At 37.2% G+C, this 23,206-nt stretch overlaps 1 long non-coding RNA gene across 1 annotated transcript; it reads left to right on the top strand.

Moving 5' to 3' along the window:
- Positions 1-2,073: 2,073 nt before the first annotated feature.
- On the top strand, positions 2,074-22,401 carry LOC110872843. Its single transcript, XR_002554722.2, has 3 exons — positions 2,074-2,683; positions 3,611-3,653; positions 22,190-22,401. It is a non-coding gene; the product is annotated as an uncharacterized LOC110872843 (long non-coding RNA).
- The last annotated feature ends 805 nt before the right edge of the window (positions 22,402-23,206 follow it).

The raw sequence follows: 23,206 nt of genomic DNA, 5'->3' as shown, positions 1-23,206 counted from the left end.
CTAGAAACACTGTTCACCCCTATAAGTTTTTAAATACTTTTGAAAATGGTTGCGAGTGAAGTAGAGTGTAGTGATAAAGGTATAACAATATTCTTTAATTGAAAAAGAGATAGAAAAACTTATGAGCTTTTAGTGTAATTATAAACATGGGGATAAGGAATTCAATATGGGTGTGAGCATTCACATCCCATTTTGCATTTTTATGTTAGTGAGTTCTGCATATTATAAAAAGTGATTGTGAGTGGAGAAGAGATTAAATTTATTGTTCATCTGTATATATGGGGGACACTGTTCACTCCTATTAATTTTCTAATAATTTTTTTAAAGTAGTTGTGAGTGGATAGGAGAGAAAATGTAATGATAAAAGTATAAAAAAGTATTATTTATTTGAAAAGAGAGATAGAAAATGTAGTGATTTTTAGTGTAATTATAGAAATGGAGATGAGGAAGGGATGTGAATGCTCTAAGATCTTCGATATAAATTTCTTTAAATTTAAGATTCAAATTAATAATTCGGTAGATTATCATAATATTTTTTTTCTATATCTATTTAACTAGAGCCGCAAATGAATCGAACTTTCTTGAGGCGTTCGACGGAATGTTTGTTTAATAAAGAAAGAACACGACCAAGAAATTTTGTTCATTTAGTTAAATGAACAAACATGAACAGAGACCGATTTCGTTCATTTATGTTTGTGAATGTGGCTTGTCCTTGTTTATGCATATTGTAAAATCAATAATCATAAAATTCATATTTGAATTGAATTAGAACTTTTTTTAAAATTGCTTTAGCTATGAGTATGGCTATAAACGAACCAAATGTTTACCGAATAATTCGTGAACTGTTCGGCGGGAAATTCATTTACATTCATTTGTTTACTTAATGAATGGATATGAACAAAAATTTATGTTCGGTTAGTTAAATGAACCAACACAAACAAATGTCTTGTTCGTAAACGTTCGGTAATGTGTTCGTGAACATTCGATCATGTTCGTTTATTTATGTTGTTCATTAAAGATTTTTTTAGCATTTGTGTATTTTATCCAAACTTTTTATATTTTTTAATTCTTATTTATCTCATTACCCAAAGAAATAATATAAGGAAACCCTATCTCCATCTTGTTTATGCACCATTCTACTTTTTTACTCATTATTCACATTGAAAAATATTATCGACCTTCGTTGTGTTCAACAATAAGGGCTTCAAGGTCTAGTGCCTCTCTCTCTCTCTCTCACCATCCACTGTTAGCCATCGTTGTCCTCATCGATTTTATATGTGTTTGTTTGTGTTCGTGAACACGTACCTTTTCTTAATGAATGGACACAAATAGAAAATCTGGTTAGGTAAGTGTTCATGAACTGTTCGTGAATACATTATATCCTTAACGAACGCGAACAATGTCTTGTTTGTGTTCATTCAGTTCATTTACAGCCCTAGCTATGAGCTTACATCTTAGTGATAATTATCGAGTCTACACAATTCAAATCAGTATTTATAGCCATAACTATTGGAACAAAGTTGCGATTCAATCTAACTAGTAGGATTTCTGCGCGTTTAGCTGCTGTAAAATCCGCCAAAAATGGATCCAAGAAAAACCCGAACCATTGTAAAACCATATCCTAAACGAAATCAATAAAATACGAATATCTTCATTATTTTTAATTAATATAAATATTTATTGGTTAAAAATATAACTTTCAGGTTAAATACAGTTAATTTTTATAAACAATATCCGATTAGTTTCGTTAGTTATATAAAGGAAATGGCTAACGAGTTTTGAAATTAAAGGTTAATGTGGTTATACAACTAGAGGGGCTAAACTGCTAGAATATCAAAGATAAAGTACAATGGTTTAAATGGTCAAGTTTTAAAATAAAAAGTACATAAAAATATTGGAACCGGTGGGACTCGAACCCGGGTTCCCTCGTTCAACTAACAACACACGCACCACTAGACTAAGTCTAGCTTGGTGTTACATCCGAATGCATAATCCTTTTAACTACACATTGTGTTGGTAAGTTGAGGGGCCTTAGTGTAAAGTGTTGAAAGTTGTTTAAATGGAAAACAAAGCAAAGAAAACGCAGGGGTCGGGTTTCAAACCTGGAGCTGGAACCCAACGTTCCACATATAGTGCACAAACTAGTTGAGCCCCACAACCTTTTCTGTTTTAACCCGCTTCGAATTATTGCCCGAGGAGGGGCTCACACCTGGTTAGCTAGTTGGTGAGATAATAGCTTACCAAGGCTTAAACTCAACCCGAAACACGTTGATACTCCTCCTTTAACCTCCCGTGCAAACCATGACCTCCAAACCCGACCCGAATGTTTCTCCGGTATACACGACCGTTTGACTTCATTCCGGTGCCATTTGGTTCAGTTTTTATGGCAAGTAAAGATCCCTATCAATGAATCATCCACTAACAATCCATAATTAACACCATTAGATCGAATTTATACTCCATTAAAGCATCCTTATTATTATCAAGCACACAATTGGGTTCTCTATCAAAACAAGAAATTGGTTTGTAAAACTTGTACTCGCTGAACTCTTGACACTTTATACACCAAACCCCATTGAGATTTCCTCATTTCATCAACCATGTATCGCGAATCAATCCGAAGAAGTTTATAGGGCTCGTATTTTCAAACAATGATTTCTCCTTCAATTCTTATCCAAATCAGGTGATTTCAAAGCCTAAGCTTATTTACTTTTCGTTCTCTACAAAACATTGTTGTCAATTTCTGTATTTGAAGACTTTAGGAATCCGAAATGAATTCTTGGCTAAACTAGGGTTCTTGAGTTCTTGAGGCTTTTAATCCCAGAGACATGCTTTTATAAAACTGATTTTAGGATACTGAATATTATCACATAAGAGTAGTTCATGGGAATTTTCGGACTCGCTATGGATTTTTTATGAATTTTAGCATATTATATTAGTTTATAAATTGTGGGAAAATTACTAAATTATGAGAATAATATATCCCAAGTTATATATTCTGAATTTTTCAGTAGTTCATTAGCGTGGAATTTTAATAATAAAATTTCATGTTTAATCATGTAATTAATCATAGTATATGGTTTGATTAAACTCGAAAACTATTTATATTACTTCAAAAAATGACTAAAATTATTATTACAAAAATAGTCCTTGGGACAAAAATAATAATTTATTTTTAGTTATTATGATTGCCGGGTTATTAGAAAACAATGGATAAAGAATAGGATATATTAACTAAAGTTGCATGTTCGATGTAGCTAAGCCATTGTTTTCAGGAGGATTAACTTGGTTTTTGAAGAAACTCATGGTGTTAGATCATTGTTGTATACTGTAAGTTTTAATCTCTTTTGTGTGTATTTAGTTTTATTAGCATGTAGCATGTAACTAAGGCTGTTGTTTACATGTAGGATGTATTTGTTTAACTTTGTAGGTTAGTTTATTAGTTTGAGTTTATGCTAACCCTTTTTCGGGATGTTGGATGTAGATGTTGATCACCATAACTACACTACACAGCTGCCATATAACTATTCTTATGATTTTTATTACTTTAATTAATAAGTTAGATTATTCTTTCGATGAAATTAAATATCATGCCATTGACTACTTGTAGATAGACTTGTATTGGGCCCCCAACTTGATAATGCAATCAACAGGTACAAGTTTCTTACAATGTTCTCTTCTCACAAGCTATTAACATGTAATCTTTATATTTTCGTTTTTTTTAAATTTCATTGGTTGGTGCGGATCTAATTGATTTTCTTTAAATTGAACCATGTCTACAATGAAACACCATCTTTCCAACAAAATTATGGCTTATGGCTGAAACATGTTTGACCCACAATGATTTTTTATTTATTTCTTATAAGTTATAAGTATTACACATATTTTTACTTAATCATACACTAATATTCAAAATCTTTGAATAAATCAATTTAGGAAGTTGAATGCATTAAAAATATATTATGGGCTACTCTCTGCCGATTTGACCATTTGGAAATGAATTAATTAAATTAAAGTTTTTTTTTTTTGGCCTAATTATCGATCGGAGGATTTAGCTTGTATGAATCACGCTTTCTATGGAAGGGTATATGTTCCATCTTTGCTCTTCTTGTGCATAATTTAAGCATTTGGCACAACAATATATAATCAGCTAAACATTTATTTGAGATTTACCATTTATATTTTACCAAAGATTAGTGTAATTATAAAATGGGGAAATTGTGGACTCGCGGAACTATAGATAATGTGATCATATTCTACTTTGACAAGTAAGATATAGGACAATTAATAAAAAGAATTGAATATTTACCTATGTTAGGTTGTCGGTGTAAAACGTAATTGCTCGATCTTGAGAGATTAGCTTTGTGTAAAACGTAACTGGTATTGATTATGTTCTACTAACCTTATCATGCTCAAGATGGGAATTTACTTAAATTGCATCATTAATAATATTTTATAGTTGCAACATCATTATTTTGCTTCATAATTTCTCTTACTTAAACCAATAATTTTTCTTTTTCTATTGGAAGTAATAGGTAAAACATGACTGTACTTTGCAATAATAATAGCCATTGTTTGTAACATCTCAACAATCTTCAGAAAATAAATTCAATAATTCATCAATACATCAAGGTGCTTAGTTCTGGTTGGCCGTGTATTATCACAAAGTCAAAGGCCTATATTATAGTGCACATTGTTTTGGTACTTAGGGGAAAAACAAGGCTTATGGAGTGCTGTATAATATGTATGGGCTTTATTTCTGACATCTTTACTTTTTACTAGGCCATTTTGGGTTGTGTTTGATCCCAAATAGGTAGGTCAGATGGGTCAAGCTAAAAATTGGTTAGCACAAATGAGAGTGAGTCAAGCGGGTTGGAAGTCATCCATAGGATATATAATGCACTTAAATCATTTTCTATTTGTAGATTTAGGGTATTACAATAATAATATTGTTTTTATAATCATCATAAACTAATATCACCCTTCACAAAATATTGTTTAAATAATGCACTTGATTTGAGTTTTGTCATATATATTTTTTCTCAAAAATATGTTTAATGATGCACTTGATTTTTGTTTAGTTATTTATATTTTTTCTAATGTTTTAACAGGACATGTGGGAAATGATACGTAAATTCTTGCTATATCCACTGATGCGTGTGTAGCGTGATATGTTTTTAATTATCCTTTAGGTCCTTTTTAATACTTTAGTCAAGTTTTAAATTTAGAAAACACGATATTCCACTAACACTAAACACACATATGGGCAAGTGCACCCATTGTGAGCGTAGTATAGCGTTGGTAAGATACCGAAGTCGTCCAAGGACACAAGAGCTTTTAGTACCAGTTTATCCTCAACGTCTAATCAAATCAAAATTTTAGAAAAGGTTTTAAACATGAAAATAAAAACTAAAAATGCTGAAAAATAAAATAAAATAAAAACAGATAGAAAAGACGAATCACTTGGATCCGACTCGCCTTTAGTGTAACCTTTGATGATTTCCACACTTTTGCATTTTTTAAGAGATTATCTTAGTTATAGTAGTAGGCCCCTCTTTTGAAGGTGACGTTACCCTCAACCCAGTAGTTTGAGTTAGGAAGGATACAATCCTAAAAGGTCGGAATATTGAAAGATAATTAATTAGTTATTAATGCGTAATGTGGTAGGCCCCTCTTTTGAAGGTGCGTTACCCTCGGCTAAGTGGTTTGAGTCAGCATGGATACAATCCCAAGTAGTCGGGTTGATGTATTAATAGTAGTTTACATATGAGGGGATCAAGCCATTCGCACCCCCGCCATCCAATACCAGTTGGTATTGAAGGAGGTCCTAGTAAGCTTGACCCAGGTCCTTGCAGGATCTATACACTGAACAAGGCAAGAACCTTACCAAACTATTCCCTAAACCCCCGACCAGGTAGCCAACATATCTCTATATAGACTGTAGAGATATGAATGGTGAAAATCTTTTATTTTATATAGACAGTAAAATAATGCCAAGACACCATGGACAAATGATAAGGAAGTTTAACCTTCAACATAAGATGTCACACCCCTTTCTAAGGCGGAAGCACGAGGTGTGATCCTGAAAGGTTCTCATTGCATACGAATGGTAAACATACTACATGCTCATAAAATAACTCCAAATGCCATTGATAATAAACATTCAAAACATAGTTTAGGATAAGTGTTTACTTCACACAACTAATAGTTGTTCGAAAAGTTTACAACTTTATTTAAAAGACGAACATCAAGGCTTTGATTCTTATATCACCACATAGGATAGAATATAATAACCAAATCCCACAAAATAGGCACAGGAGTCTTGACACAACATAGCTAAAATCATAAACGACATCCAGGAGCAAGAGTAAGACCGCACGTACATCCACTTTAGTTACCTGAAATACATGTGAGTTTTGAAAAATCGTCAACATAATGTTGGTGTGAATTCATGCAGATTTGTGAAAACATTTAAGCATTCGTTATGGAAAACATGGTATATATTTGTATGAAATAATTATTTCTGTAAATATAAGGAATACCAGATCGCTAATGGTTAGCTAGGCCATTAACATGTGTAACGACATAGGAAGCATCCAAACCATAGGCATTTTTAGTTGTCGATTCACGACTAGAGACACAAAAGCACTGCTTGGTAAAATAGTGGCCAAGAGTGTGGCTGCCTGAAACCCATTAGATCTAACCTTTTGTTCCGCGGTCTTGATATGTAACTAATTAATGGTGCTTATGGCAACCCTATTCGTGACATGATCTAAAGTATGATTCCTTAGTTTTTGTATTCAACATACCATAACACATGTATTTTCCCCAAGTTTAGAAAACAAGTAAAAGTTTAAAAGTGGGGACATGAACTCACAACTTTGCGTTTCCTGCGTCGTAAACTTCACCGGTAGCGTCGTGACCTATACGTGTTCTATTAATGTTAGTCACTGGACTTGTATTACACAAGCACAAGTCACCATCTTTTGTTTATGTATATGTTATTTGTTGTTAAAAATAATTTATATTTTTAACTATGTATGTTACTTATATTATTTTCCCAAAAATAAATATAAGTATTTTGTGAAATAATATCTTCAATATTATTTTTGTACAAGTATACTTAGGAAAGTATACTTTGTATTTTATGTAAATACTTGTGTATTTTGTATTTTTCACCAAAAATCAATACTTTGATTTTTATTACTTTCCGGAATTATATTTCTTAAAAATAATATATTTTTAAGACTTGTATGAAATACTTATATATTTTGTTATGTTATAAAATATATATATGGTTATTCTTGTTTTCCACCTGATTTTTGTATAAATTCCAATACTTGATATAGGTTATATATTTTTTTCAAAAATATATTTTTAAGCCCAAAGTGTCCAAATTCAATAATATGTTAAGAAATATATTTTCTTAAATGTATTTTCTTGTATTTGCCCATGTAGTTCTTTGTGAGGTATTTTGTATACTTGTATACTTATGTATTCTCATGTATTTGTATGTGTATTTTTGTATTCATACTCCTTGGGGTATTTAGTGTATTTTTCAAGTTCCTAATACACTAATATATATAATACACATAATATACACTTAGCACAAAATTTGGTGATCACTAAATATATATATTTTCCCTAAAAATATACATATACTTAATTTAAATTTTAACTTGAAGAAGTAACCATTTCTCGACTTGTAATTTAGGGGCTGTTTGGTAGCCTCTTAATGACCATTCAGATGCTACCTCTTAATGGTTTAAAACCTCTGAATGAATAAGAGGTAACCTCAAGTCTGAATGGTTAAGAGGTAACCTCTGAATGGTAAATCATCACATGTCACATTCTTCTACCTTCTCATTGGTAAAATTCTTAATGGTTCCATTAAGAGGTAGCCTCTTAATGACCATTCAGAGGCTACCAAACAGCCCCTTACACTAAAATTAGGGAAACCTTGGTAAATATTTTTAGATGGATTTTTAGGGAATAAGTTTCACCAAAACTCATATTTTTCTGAGTGTCAAAATTTTATAAAAAAATTGACATAGTTTCCCCTAAAAATGGAGGTTTCCCATGTTTTCAAAACATGTCTTTATTTTCTTTTCAACACTAAAACAATTTTCCAACAATAATCATCAACAACATACACTAATTTTTCCATATGAAACATCATGGTGAACTTGTTTCTTGTTAAAAATGTGTAGTCTTTTAGATCTACACTTTACATAAGATGTTCTTTCCAAAAATAAGTGTTCTTGTGTATTTTAACAAACTTTTATGAAACTTTATTTCATTAACCAACTCATCCATGAGTTTAATGATCTTTAAAGTTTGTAAATCGTGTTCTAAAACCACTTTTATGTTTATTAGAAAGATCATTATTTTTAACATCATGTTTAACCATTGATCTTTCAAGATCCATGCTTAATAACCTTAGATCTTTCAAAAACAAGCTTCGTGTTAAACTTTTAACAAACTTTTCATGAGATTTAGTTTCAAAAATTAGTTATACACACACTTTATTACTTCAAGATTACAAGTTTATGCATAAAAAATTCATATTTCAAGTTCACATTATGCTTCATATGTTCACCTTCAAGTTTAACCATGGATCCTTCAAGGTCCATGCTTAAACTTGTTAGATCCAAGCTTTAACATACTAGATCTAAACATAAACACAAGATATAACATCAAAAACTTCATTACATACACTAAAAATTCATGTAATCACTTGATTTCTTCATAAATATGTTAGATCTTTTCATTTTTAACATTAGAAGTTAAGTTGTTTAGATGGTGAAACTTGTACATAACATAAACATGACTTATTTTAGTGATCAAGAAGCTTACTACTAGCTCTAATGGCTAGGGAAGTGGCACAAGAATGAAGATGACGAACAAGGAAGAAATCAAGTGGTTAAAAGCTCCAAAGTGAGGTCCTTCCACTTCTAGCACCTTACACCTTCCTAGATAGTCTCCATACACCTCTAAATCACCTTGGATTGCTAGGAAGTGAAGTGAAAATGGTGATGGTAAGTGGGTGTGTTTGAGCTGAGAGTTAGAGGAAGAAAGGGGAAGAAGATGAAGGTTTTTAGGAATGATGGACAATGTTAGTTACTTAGGGTCTTTATAAAAGAATATTTCAACAACATGATCTCTTTAAAGATTTTTGGTGTAAGATTAAGGGGACAAGAAGAATAAACAAATCAAAAGTGAAGTGGGGCCCATAGGGACCGGCCATGGTGAAAGGGGGGGGGGGGTAAAGTGTAAAATTTGGGAAGTTGAGGGTTTAAAGTGCAAACGAGGGGGTTTAAGTTAGTTTAAGTGTGTTTAGGTATTTTTATGATTTTTAAAGTGTTCTAGCATCAATACCACTTTAATATCATAAAAAAATTATTTCTAGTCAAATTTTGATGTCCCGGTTATTGTCCGGTTGTTCGGTTCTTTACGGTTCGTTAAGGTGCTGAATTGCGCAGTTTCACTAAGTATGAAGCACTTTTTATGGCAGTTTTAATTCCCGACACTTTGTAAGTTATTTTGGACAATAAAACATCAATTTTATATGATATTAATGTGTTTAAATGCTGATTATAGCTGAAATGTGCTGATTTATGCTGAATTCTGCATTTAAAGTGCGTTTCGGGTGTCTTTTAGTGCATAGTTTCGCTTCCGGAAAGTTTATATGTTAACCCTTGTATCCACACTTGGGTTTTAATGTAATTTAGATGTTGGACCTATTCCTAGGCCCTAATTCTATTATCTGACTGATTTCTGTAGAACTACTGACACAGTGTGTCTTACCGGTGAGTTTACTGGTATTTCTGACGCAACGCTAAAAGTAATGCATAAAGCAATATTTGAAGCATATAATGTGCATGAATTCACAAGTATAGCATGTAATCAGACAATGTTGACATTTAAGCACATAATTGCAGATATTAAATAATAATTAAACTGTACGGAAATTACCGGTTTTGTGCCAGTTGTCACATAAGAAACTAGTTATTAAAGTCATTAATACAAAACCAAATAAAAAGTGCGAAAAGATTAAAAATCAAAAGTATTACACTAAATGCTTGTCTTCACCAAGTGATGTAAGAGACTTAGGCAAACATGACCTTTGATTTACAAGAACTCTTACTATCAATCTTGGATCCCGAGACTACTACACACACTCTATGATGGATGATGGATGATGGTGGTGGATGTGGGTTGTAGTGGTGGTGGAGTGTGGGTGAAGTGGGAGAGAGGTGGTTTGCCAAGGGATGCCTTTGAAGTACCTCTATTTATAGCCTGCACAGAAGACTCGACACGGCCCCGTGTTCATTGGGCACTGCCCCGCGTCTATCCTCTTTCTCTTTCTTCATTAATTGCAATTTGTCTGCATTAGCTCCACACGCCCCCGTGTCCGCTGGGCACGGCCCCGTGTGCAGAAGCATATCTGTACTATCAAGATTTGTTTGGATTCTACGAATCTTAGCGTTGACCACGACCCGTGTTGAGCTGGGCACGCCCCCGTGCTGGGAATAGAAGCTTCTACAACTTTTTCTTTTCTGCAGACACTTGGCCACAACCCCCGTGTCCACTGGGCACAGGGTTGTGGTCAGCCTTCTGTTTTCTTGTTTTTGCTTGGAAAGATGCTGTCGGGGGGTCGGGCATGCCACGTTTATTCCTTTTCTTGTATTTATGTTAGATTTTGCTGCATATTTGTTCCTTTTGTTCATTTATGCTCATTTAGTCCTGAAAATACAAAAGGAAGACAAAAGCACACTTTTTCCAACATTACTACTAAAAAAGGGTTAGTTTTATGCCTCGATTGATTATATGTTGCATTTTACACACATCAAATACCCCTACACTTGAATCTTTGCTTGTCCTCAAGCAAAACTCTTTATAATGTGGCTTACACTCCCAAATGGAATGGGTAGAAGAGAAGTTTTGGGCTTGTCTTGAGTGTCGGGAATCCAAGATCTTCTATTAGGTTTTATTTTTATGTTATTTACAATCCTATTCGTTATGATTTATTTAGAACGTTTCATAAGAGAAGTTACTTATTTGGGCATAACATGCCTCTTTAAAATTCCATTTATATACAAGTTCACATACCTCACGGGAGATCACTCAACACTCAGACGAAGATGTATTTTTGTGAAACACTCGAGACCGGCATGGAACTTACTTCTACCACATGCTTGCCAAGCAATCAATCATCCTCCTTTTTAACTATAAACCTTTGTAAATATCAAGAGGACTTGGGGAAGGGTTAGGCTTGGGTTAAAGGTAGGTGGTTTTGGGTTAGTGGTTAGTAAAAAGTGCTAAAAGCGTCAGTTGTCGTAAAACTTTTTGTTTTTGTGACTTTTATTCAACTAAAACATTTTCAAACAAAGTTTCTTTGAGGAACTTGTTTGTTTATTGCTATACCTCAAATTTTTTTATTTTTTATTTTTTTAAGGAATGTCACATGAAGACCGATCTTTTTACTAAAACAAAGGGTTTAAAAACAAAAAGAGGGTTTTGGTGGGTAAAGGGTGTTTGTTTTGTGGGTTTAGAAATGAAAAGGTTTAGGCTCAAAGGGGTTAACTAGGGGGATTTTGGGTAGGTGATAAAAAAATGAAAAATAATGGCGTTGAAAAGAAAAATGGGTTAGTCCTAATGCCTCCATCATTTACTTTCTTGGGTTTAAGTTGGTAAGGACCGAGAATGTATCGTCGTGGCAAGTTATAGAGTTGTAAGAAACCAAGCGGCTATTCACACAAGAAACGAAAAATTAGCATTTAATTTAAAGATGTATATTTGTATGCTCAATAAAGGCTCAAAAGTCACTTTTTGTGGGAATGGGTTTATAATGTGATCAAGTATATATAATCAAATTTTAACTAGATTTGTCATGCCGTTTCATAATTTTCTTATGTTGGTTCTTTTTATCACGACGCTATCGGTTATTCCCAAAATTTGTAAAAATATAACCTTTTTAGAACTTGTTATTCCCAAATTAAACCAAGACAAGTAAAAAAATGAAAAGCTTTTTTTTTTTGAAAAAATTTGGGGTGATTAGCGGTTCCAATAGAGTTTTGTGTAAGGCTTGTTATTTAGGACTTGAAAAAATTCAAGGTTTTAGCATTCCCCCACACTTAAATTACACATTGTCCTCAATGTATCCCAAAAATAAGTTTTTAGGTTGATTGAATGTGTAAAAAGGTGTTTAAGACAAGGTTTTGATGTTACTGGGCATCTGGACACGGCCCCGTGCTGAGTGAGCACGGCCCCGTGGTCAGACTGCCAGTAACGAAAACTTACAGGGGGTGGACACGGGGGCGTGCCTCGTGAACACGACCCCGTGTTGGGCAGAAATTAAACAAACAGCAGGTACTGGGCGATGGACACAGGGGCGTGTCGGCTGGACACGGCCCCGTGTTGACAATCTACAATCACTGAAAACAGGTTTCGGCTTTCGGTTCTGCTTTCTAGGCTTATGGAAGCACTAATACTTAGTGCTTCCAAGCCTCGTAGGTACCTGTTTTACTTCAAAATACCACACCAAATAAAATAACCAACAGAAGTCTAAGGTAGAATGGCTTTGTGCAGGGGACTCGAACACAAAATATTTTCATAACATTGTAAACTCTAGGAATGCTAGAGCGAGGATTTATAGTGTTATGGATCTTATGGGGGTTAGACATGAAGGAGAGGATGTTGCTGATGCTATGGTTCTTCATTATTCAAACTTTTTGGGCATGGAGCATCCGGTCGAGACAACGAACATGGGAAACTTGTTCTCTAATGTGCTCAGTAACGAAGATGCGGAGAATATGATTCGTCCGGTTACTTGTGAGGAGGTGAAGAACGCCATGTTTAGTATTGGAGAGGACAAGGCCCCTGGGCCGGATGGGTATACATCGACTTTTTTCAAGAAAGCATGGGAGATTGTCGGGAATGAAGTTACTAATGCGGTTCTACAGTTCTTGGAAAACGGTAAACTTCTTAAACAGATTAATCACACTATTCTTGCCTTGCTCCCGAAAAAAGACATCCCGGATTCGGTGTTGGATTATCGACCGATATCATGTTGCAATGTATTGTACAAATGTATAAGCAAAATCATTACTGATCGGTTGAAAGGTAGTTTGGGATCGCTTGTTAGCATTAACCAATCAGCCTTTGTGCCGGGTCGGAAGATTTCGGATAACATTCTCCTCACACAGGAATTGATGCACAACTATCATTTGAACAGGGGTCCGTCTAGGTGTGCGTTTAAGATTGATATTCAGAAAGCATACGACACTGTCAATTGGAGTTTTTTGGAGGATGTTCTGGGTCGGTTTGGGTTTCAACATAAAATGGTGAACTGGATCATGACGTGTGGGTCCACGGTGTCGTACTCGTTATGCATTAATGGTAATCTGCATGGTTACTTCAGGGGTAAGTGGGGCTTAAGGCAAGGTGATCCTATGTCGCCCTACTTATTTACGCTAGTCATGGAGGTCTTATCGCTTCTGCTTAAGCGAGCAGCTAGTATGCCCTTTAAATATCATGCTCACTGTGCTAAGGAGAAGATAATCAACGTGTCGTTTGCTGATGATTTATTTATCTTTGTGCATGGTGATGTGGTCTCTGTCAAGAAAATAAAAGAAGCGCTGGAGATATTTACTAATATTTCAGTTCTTGCGCCTAGCCCAGCTAAGAGTACGGTGTTTTTTTTTGCAATGTGCCACACTCGGTTCGGCAGGAAATCCTGAATATTATGCCTTACCAGGAGGATGTCCTCCCTGTCCGCTATCTTGGGGTTCCTCTTATTTCGTCAAGACTGTTATATAAAGATTGCATGATTCTCATTGAGCGTATGGATAAAAAGATTGTTAATTGGGCAACCAAAGCTTTATCGTTTGCTGGTAGGTTACAGCTTATTAACTCGGTTCTCTCATCGATGCACATCTACTGGGCCTCAGTGTTCATTATTCCGGCTAGGGTTATTAATGAGCTTGAAAAGCGTATTCGCAGATTTTTGTGGAATGCGGGTTCGGATGGTAGAATTCGTGCTAAGGTTGCATGGAACGAAGTGTGTTTGCCGAAGAATGAGCGTGGATTGGGCATTAGAAGCATTTCTGATGTCAATAAATCGCTCATGGCAAACCATATTTGGAGTATTATCATGAAGCGGGATTCTATTTGGGTTCGTTGGATTCATGATTATAAGCTTAAAGGTCAAAATTTTTGGGATATTCCATGCCGTGGGAGTATGAGTTGGGGATGGCGAAAGATCTTATCTATTCGTCATATCATTCGGCCTCACATATGGTCTTCTATTCAGAGTGGGTCTCAAACCAATGTGTGGAGTGATATGTGGTGCTCGCTAAGTCCGATTAGTTCCTTTATATCTCCTCGGGCCATTGCTAATGCTGGTTTTTCGTTACAGTCTACAGTCGCAGACGTTATTGATCAAAATGGAAATTGGAAGTGGCCGCAAGCTTGGTTGGATCTCTTTCCGGTGTTATTCACGATCTCGGCTCCGACTATAGTCCATAACTCTATTGATCGTTTGGTGTGGAAAGAATTGGATGGGAAAACTGGTGAATTCCAATCGGCTCAGGTGTGGAATACAATTCGGAATAGGGAGAATCAGGTGATGTGGTCTAACATGGTTTGGTTTTCTCAATGCATTCCGAGGCACTCATTTCATTTGTGGCTAGCGTTTCGAAATAAATTAAAAACTCAGGACCGGTTGACAGCTTGGGAAGCAGGGAGTCTGTCCGCTATGTTACTCGGATCGTGATAGTCGGGATCACTTATTTTTCCGATGCTCCTTTGCGGAGCAAGTGTGGAGTAACGTGAAGGAATTGGTTCAGCTGAGGAGCGTGGATAATACTTGGGAATCGTTATTAGGTTGGGTGGATCAACATTCAAGTTCTAAGAAAGCGGATCACGTTGTTTGTAAGTTGTTGATTGCGGCTTCGTCTTACTACATCTGGCAAGAGAGGAATAACAGAATGTTTAAAAATCATAAGAGGACGGTAGCTCAAGTAGTTGAGGTAATTAAAAACTCGATTCGATTGCGTCTCATGGGATTCAGGTTTCGGGCGGCTACAACTAAGGAAAGGATTTTCAAGTTGTGGAAGATTGAAGAGAACGAAGATAATGTAGCGAAGCCAGGCTAAGTTGTGTGTGTATTTGTGTCTAGGTTTGGCTTGGTTGTTTTTGTGTGGTTGACTTTTGTTTTGGTTGTTTTGTTGGTAGTTTGCTTGTTTTCCTAGGCTTGGTCTGTCAAGTCTAGTTGGTGTGTCGCTTTGATACACCCTTGTTCTTATTCGGTTATTTATAAAATTCATCGGGGTAACCCTTTACCCAAAAAAAAAAATACTTTACCATAAGTTCAACATCCACAACACAAGCTAAAAAAAGAAAAATGCAGGAAACTAAAAGTGTTAACAGAAAAGTAAATTGTTTAACAATGGCACAAAGGCCATGAAATTGTTTGTGAGAGAAAATGGGTTAACATGTTAAGACCTTCAACCATGTTACATCACCTCCAACGCCTCCATCTCAATCCATGTTGTCGTCCTCGTCATCTCCTCCTTGGCCCGCCATGTACTCTCGGATGTTGCTGATGTCATCCTGCATGTCCGAGATGTTCATTTTTATAACTCCGACCCGGGTGTACGTGTTGCTTGCCATATTGTAGGTGTTGCGGGTGCACATGAGGTTTTCCTGCAAAAGATCATGTAAACTTTGGAAATTAGGAAAACCACCTCCTTGAGAGGAGGATTGGCCCGGATCACCATGATGCTGATACTGGTATTAGGGAGGAGGACAGATTTGTGGAGCGTGAAGGACAAGAGCTTCTCGAGGGTTCCACACATGCCCTTGAATCGTCTGAAATATGACCTTTCCTGTCATCTGCTTCGTTGATTATATTCATGGAGCGACATATGACAAGGTCCACTTTTCCCGACCATGGGCCCTTCTGGAAGGAGCTTGGCATCCTTTGCACAAAATGCTTGAAGAGGCGGTAGATCCACCCGCCAAAAAGGATAGGGGTCGGGGGAGTTGCAAGTTGGTTCAAGTGCATGTTGCGAAGTAGCAGGTGTGGAATATCGAGAGGCACATGGTTGTGAATGCAGTGTAGGACCATCAGATCACGCAAGCCTACAACACCACCACTGTCATGTCTCTGGCAAAGGGAGTAGCTGAGGACCCTATGGATGTAGCGGTAGAGAGGGTCCCGCAACTGTGTGCTCTTGGTCTGGCTCAGGTTATAGTCTCCTTCCCCAATCTGAGCCCATGCTGCTTGACGTTGGTCTTGTGGGAGTTTACGAAGACCACCAGTGTTCTCCTCATCTCTAGCATCTGCCTCATCATATAACCCAATGATAGCCCCAAATTGTGCGATCGATATTGAGAACTTTTCCCCTGCACACCGAAATTCCACCCCCTCATTGTCAAACGGCTCCGCTTTTGCCTTAAAGGCAAACGTGCTATAAAATTCCATGTTATACTCGTGCACGGAGTGGAGCCGAGTGCAAAGAGCTGATCTTAGTGGACCAGTAACAAGGTTGTTGAAGCGATCGATTTGGCCTAATGCTTCTAGAGTATCCAAGCAAACTTGTCGGGGGGTTTTCATCGGGCCTTGTCTTGAGAATCTCAAACCGTGCTTGAGCAGCCCACTCATTCGGGTTGAACGTAGTAAACTTCTTGGCCATCTGAAAGAAAACACCAAACAATTAGCACGAAACTGTAGAATTTTCGAAGAAAACTGAAAACAGTCAGTTTAACACGACCCATGTTCGCCAGAAATTAGCTAGACACGCCCCCGCGCTCGCTGAGCACGACCCCGTGCTTAGGCGTCTATTTCCCAAAAATCCAATATTTCGACCCGGTCCCGAAAACTTGTAAACTTTTGGTTGATTAGGGGCGGTTTCCCCGAAAATGAAACCCCAAATGCCTTTTTTCCAAAAACAAACCATTTACCCCATCAATTTTATCTTTTTCGGTTCAAAAACAAGGGTTTGAGGTTTTTGTTTGAAATCGGGCAAATCTACAAACAATTCAAGTTGATTTACTTCCTATAACATGCATCTACACTAATACTAACAGATCTAAGCAAAAATTTGAGGTTTGATTCTGTTCAAGTTGAAGAACGCCAATTGTTATGATCGATTTCAATGAAATGTTATGTTTGTATTATGTGATTGTGTGTAATATATGTATATATAATGTAATCTCACAATAGGAATTCGATCGCACAAACCCTCTTTGGGCCACACACCATAAATCCAATCGCACAACATCCTCTCGGCCCACACTCTTGTTTATATGATTGACCTAAAGGGGCAGCCCATGTAGGGTTCGGCCTACTTCCTTATTTCGAATAACATCAAGGAGTGTATGGTATAATCCCCATAATCCTCAAAACACACAACACCTACAAACCTTATACTCTCTGTCTCTCCTCTCGAAACCGACGGCAACATCTCCTTTTCCTCAAAGATCTCCTTGTTCGGGATGATCCTGTTTCACCCTCCAAACGGTTAGTGTTTCGTTATAGTTTGTTTGAATGTTAATCGATGTTGTGATTATACATGAAAATGGGATTACATGTTAGTAGTTATGTTGATGGAAGTCTTGATGCTTGCTTTGGAAATAGGGTTCAGTCTCAATATATATTGTGCGATGGAACTGTTTTAGTTGATGGTTTATGTAATGATTCATGATAACTTAGGACCGAATACGTGTTAAAGGGATGCGATCTTGATTACATGTTGGTCGATTGTTGATGTTCATGACTTAGGTTTCATCCTAGTATGTGAAATCGTTATTTTGAATGATTCGAATTAATGTATTTGGATGTTACTGACTGTTGTTCTGAACTAGTTGTTAATGGTTAATTAGGGTTCATAAGAAATAATGGAAATCCCTTGATTTGATCGATTAAAGGAACAATTGGAAAACTGTTAATTGTTAATGGGATTAAATAAAAGGAAACTGTCAAATTGTTGTAACTGATTGCATAATTCTAGGGATTAGATAACTAATCGCACTAGGCCCACCCTTGATCACACAAGGTCAGATCGCACAAGGGACTGGTCGCACAAGACAGTCGCACAAGCTTGGTGCAAATGTTTAAGCTCACAGTACAACCTAGTTATGCATGATCGCACAAGGCGTAGTGGATCGCACAAGACTGTGCTGATCGCACAATGACTTGGGCGACACAAATGTTTAAGCTATGCTTTGTCATTGGGCCGTACAGCCCAAACCCCAATCGCACAATGTATGATGAATCGCACAAGATTATATGGGCCGCACAAGTTGTTGGGTTTCCTAATGGATTGGGCCGGGTGTATGTTGGATCGCACAACATGTTATGGATCACACAAGGTTGTGTTGATCACATAACATGTTGGGCCGGGTATTCATATGGGCTTTATAAGTGTGTCACACCCCAACTGATGGCGGAAACATTGGGGCATGGCACTGAGCGAAACAGATTGTCTAGAAGTTTCCATAACAATTATCGTTACCAATCAATTTAAAGTAACATGTCCCATACCATGTTTCAAAAGGTAAACAAATTATTACAGACAAAATCTAGGCAAATAGTTCTATTTCGAGAACTCAGATTTTCAAATAGCCCAATTGTTTATCTGCTTCTAGAGACTCTTGATTACATTTGTACAGACAACTATTTGTTGGCCTCTAGAAACTTATTCTAGCCTCGCTTTCCTAGCAGATAGGCATCCTAAACACCTATCACATACGTTAAAATAAAAGTCAATACACATAGTGTAAAGGCGAGCATACAAGTTTGATAATAGCATATAGAGTTCGAAATAGTTTACGCATAACCAGCACGTAAACAAAGGAAAACAAAGCATGTTAATTATCGACATGGACCTATCAATACCAATGACTGTGGGTTGACTGCCCAAGGCAGTTCGTAATACATGATCACCACCGTAATCCATGCAAATAATTGTCCTTAACAACCCCCATGTGAACGGGTGCTGAGTCCAAACTATAGTACTATCGTTGCTAAGGCAGGTAGACAGCATTCCATGTGTAAACATAACAAACAAGCATTCATTAAGTCATGCAATACATGCGGTAACGGTTAGCGTTAAAAGTATTGCGTAGTGTGTTTGATGTGATTTCGTATAAGTAACGTATGTAACACCCAAAAGTGCTTAAAGCAAAAAGGGATCGAGTGTACTCACATTGGTTGATGGATTGAAGGGAGCGCTTGAGAGTAAGGTTAGCCTGAATAGTTCGATAGCGTAATGATAAGTGACTCGTAAAACGAAAGCAAGTGTTGATGGGTCGAATGGCAGTTCGGTCGGATGGTAATCCGATTAGACGGCCAGTCGTGCGGGTGATAATCCGTTCGAACGGTTATCCGGTCGGACGGTAGTCTGGTCGGATGACTATTCGAGTGGATTGTTTCTTTCTATGAGAAGGAAGTGTTTGTGTAAGATGGTTTGACTTTTGAAGTTTTTGTTGTAGCATTTGAAAGCATTGAAGTATCTCCACCCTTCAGGTCGGTCGACCGGACGGTTGTCCGATCGGACAACAATCCGATAGGTTGACACTTCAGTGAGAACAAGTTCACCGCAGGTTGTCACTCGATCGGACGACGGTCCGGTCGGGTGGCATTCCTAGTGCATTGGACATGTTTGAAAATTGTTTAAGTGTTAAAGTCAAGTATCTCATGATCCGAAGAGTAATCCGGTCGGATGGTAGTCCGATCGGATAGCAATTCGTTCAATACTCAAACTTTAAATAAGGTTGGTTAAGTGTGGGACCCAAGGTGTCAGCCGTTCGGACGGCCAGTCGCTCGGATGGCTGTCCGGTCGGACAGTAGTCCGGTCGGATAGCACTCCGTGCTGGTCATTCCGTTCGTCTTTCACTTGGTCGTTTTGATTGTTTGTAGTTTTATCGAGACACTTTGGCAATGTGTCAACCAACAGAACCCTGTCTCGACCCTGGTAACCTGACCGAACAGGAATCACCCAATATTCAACCAGTTAACCGGTTCAAGTCGGTCGTTCTTGATTAACCCGAAATCGGTGGCCTCGTGGATAGGATCCAGATCTTGAGCCAACACATCACTAAGAACGAGTGGAGGTTAGAACGAGATCCGATTCTATCGGTTTGAGTGCATTAAGTGGAAAAGAGTTGAAAGGAAATTGGAAAACCTTCTCTCAATCCCTTTTACCGTGAATATGTTTAGATCTATGAAAGATCTTTGTTTGTTTATGTGGAAATCGGTTAGATCCAAGTTGTTCTCGAAGGATTGAGGCCAAAACATGAAGTTCTTCAAGAACACATGATGACATCATCCTAGAACCCTTGAATCTTGGTGATTTCACGGTTAAAAGTGAAGATTTAAAAGACAGAAAGGTGTAGGAGTGCGTGTAGATCAAGAAAGTACAAGATTTAGGACGAGATCTTACCGTATTTGAGCGAAATCGAAGAAAAAGGTGAGGAGCACGAGCTGGTCGGACGTCACTTTGCCAAAAGTGGAAAGAATAAAAGTCACTTGGGGTATTTATAGGATTCCAAAAGTGGAAAGGGTGGGTCGGTCAGATGACACCACACCCGGATGACAGGTCGGTCGGATGGCACATCGACCGGATGGCAGCCCGGTCCGATGGCAATCCGGCCAGCTGGCATCTGATTCGAGCGCGCGCGGCGACGATTTTTGGTATTTTGATTGCGATTGCGAGCGTTTCGATGCGATAGAGTTTCCTAGTCAAATTACTTTTAATCCCAACCACTCATATCTCGCACTATCTCTTCTCCACTAATTATCATATTATATCAACATATAATCATCCTTATTTCGTATTCGGTTTGCGATTGCGATTCGATTGCGATGAGTTCGATTGCTTTTCGACTGATTACCGCACGTAACGTACATAAACATGCACAAGTAACACATAAGGCACACACACACGTATAACAATCACCAAAATGCGTAATTCTAGTTGCGAGCGCGATGTTGATTAGATTAGATTGATTAGCGTTTAGTTGACTCTATCGCATTGTTACTTCCTATTATTCACAGTCGTAAAGCGATTCGTAGCGATAAATATTCGCCGATTACTGCGATTATACTTAATTACTCCACATAATACAACTAACGTAAAAAACAAAATAGACTAACTACAGTCAACGAAGTCAAAACAGGAGTTGATCAAGGAGAGACAGATTGCAGTTAGCAATCTTTTCTTCCTTTGACTTCAATCTTGACTTTGACTTTCAAAACACTAGGGTGTTGCAAAGTGAATCACACAATGTGTTTGGGCTCGCACATCTGCATCGGCCCAAATCACATGGATCACACAAGTTTGGGCTTTATGTGTATTTGTCTGATACTGTTTAACATGTTCTATGTGTATGCCATGATCGTTATGTGTTTGTAACTTGTTAGTTTAGGTATAAACTTACGTGCGCTACTTGAACCTAGACCTGACTTGTATGGTAACCATGTTAGGACGTGGTTGACCACAAATAGCTTAAGTGACCTTTTTGTTTATCTGCCGAGCTAATCTAAGGTGAGTTCACACTTCTACAAGGCATGGGATTCCCGGTGGTTAGGAATGGGTAATTGATTGATAGGAAACCTGCGTATTCTTCTTGGGTAGAATACGTACCTCCACCCTCTTAAATGAAGGGTGACAACATTGGAACCTGCGTGATCTCCTTGTATGGGACACGTACCTCCACCATCTTAACTGAAGGGTGGCAACATTTACACTAGACAAAAACTCTATCATTAAGTCCCTCATTTTTATATCGACTTAATCGCCGGGCCAATGGCGAACGGGTCATTAGTTAAATAGCGCTATTAGGTTTGACAAGCCTCACACCGTGCCGCAGAGGACGGGCGTGGACTAATGGATCTGGGCACGTCAATGATAATAGACATTGACTTAGCGCACCCAACTTACTTCAGTCAGTAGTCGATATGGTAACGGGCCTAATGGGATATTCATGGGGTAGCCCCCAGTCCCCCACGACTGGGAGCCAGAGAAAAAGGAAAAGAATGATTTTGTTTTGAACTACGGGGTAACCCCCACGGCAACTAAGCCAGCTAAAAGAAACTTATGTTTTTGAAACAACTTAAAACGAACACCCATCTGTGAACTCGCTCAACTTTGTTGTTGATTCGTTACTATATGCCTTGCAGGTCGTTAGGTGCTTAGATGGAGCTTGCACAGGAGGACGGGATCGTTGTGGGACATGGACTGTTGAGTTCCATGTTAAACTTATGAACTTTTAAACTTACGTTTTGGGTTTTGAACTTTATGCTTCCGCTGATAACTTGAACTTGTTGAATTGTTTGACACTAATTATATTGTTTGGTTTGGACTTTTATTTACTTAATTATTTATGGTTCAATACGATTGGTGGCTAGATTTTGGTCAGTCACGCCTCCTACAGTGATACTCCGCTTGTGGAATTTAAGAGTGTGACATAAGGTTTGTGGGGGTTTGGTATTGTAGATAGTATAAGAGTAATTTATTGGTTTTTACATCAATCAAAATCAATCAAAATCAATCAAAATGTTGTTAATTGCTATGAAACAACATACATGAAAGTTATGAGCGAACGAAGTTACTCTTTTCGTTTAGATGAGATTGCAAAACTGAAAGTTGATGGTGTCATTAATCACTTTCCCGATATATATTAATACCGACCACTGAGTAATATTTTGGATTATTAATATTCAATTTGCAAAAAAAAAAAAAAAACTATTAATACCGGCCACTGAATAATATTTTGGATTATTGTATTCAATTTGCAAAAAAATAACAGCAATGGTTTTTGTATATAGACCATGACATAAAAAAAAGCTACTGCCAAAAACGGAATTGCCAAATTAAGTTTAACTTGTAGTGGTTAACTGCTATATATAATAAAGTTGTTTTGTTTGGAGCTATTAGTATGGGCCTTTCTTTAAGAAGTTTGTAACAAACTACAGAACCTCGAGTTTATATACAAGAACATCAAGTAACTTTATGGTCTAACAAATTGATGACTAGAACGTGACATAAATTAACTAGTGGGATTTCCTCTGCGAAGGGAAAAAATATCGAAACCAACTCGTTTCGAAATGAATGTCATAAAAATAAATAATGGTGCCCGTAACGTGTTGTTCGAGCAGTATCAGTTCTGTTGGGTTTGATAAAAAACCATGTGTATA

Source organism: Helianthus annuus, chromosome 14 (assembly GCF_002127325.2).
Source record: "Helianthus annuus cultivar XRQ/B chromosome 14, HanXRQr2.0-SUNRISE, whole genome shotgun sequence".
NCBI classification, from domain to species: domain Eukaryota; kingdom Viridiplantae; phylum Streptophyta; class Magnoliopsida; order Asterales; family Asteraceae; genus Helianthus; species Helianthus annuus.
Note: the sequence above shows the minus strand (reverse complement) of the source record. Positions and strands in the feature narration are given on the sequence as shown.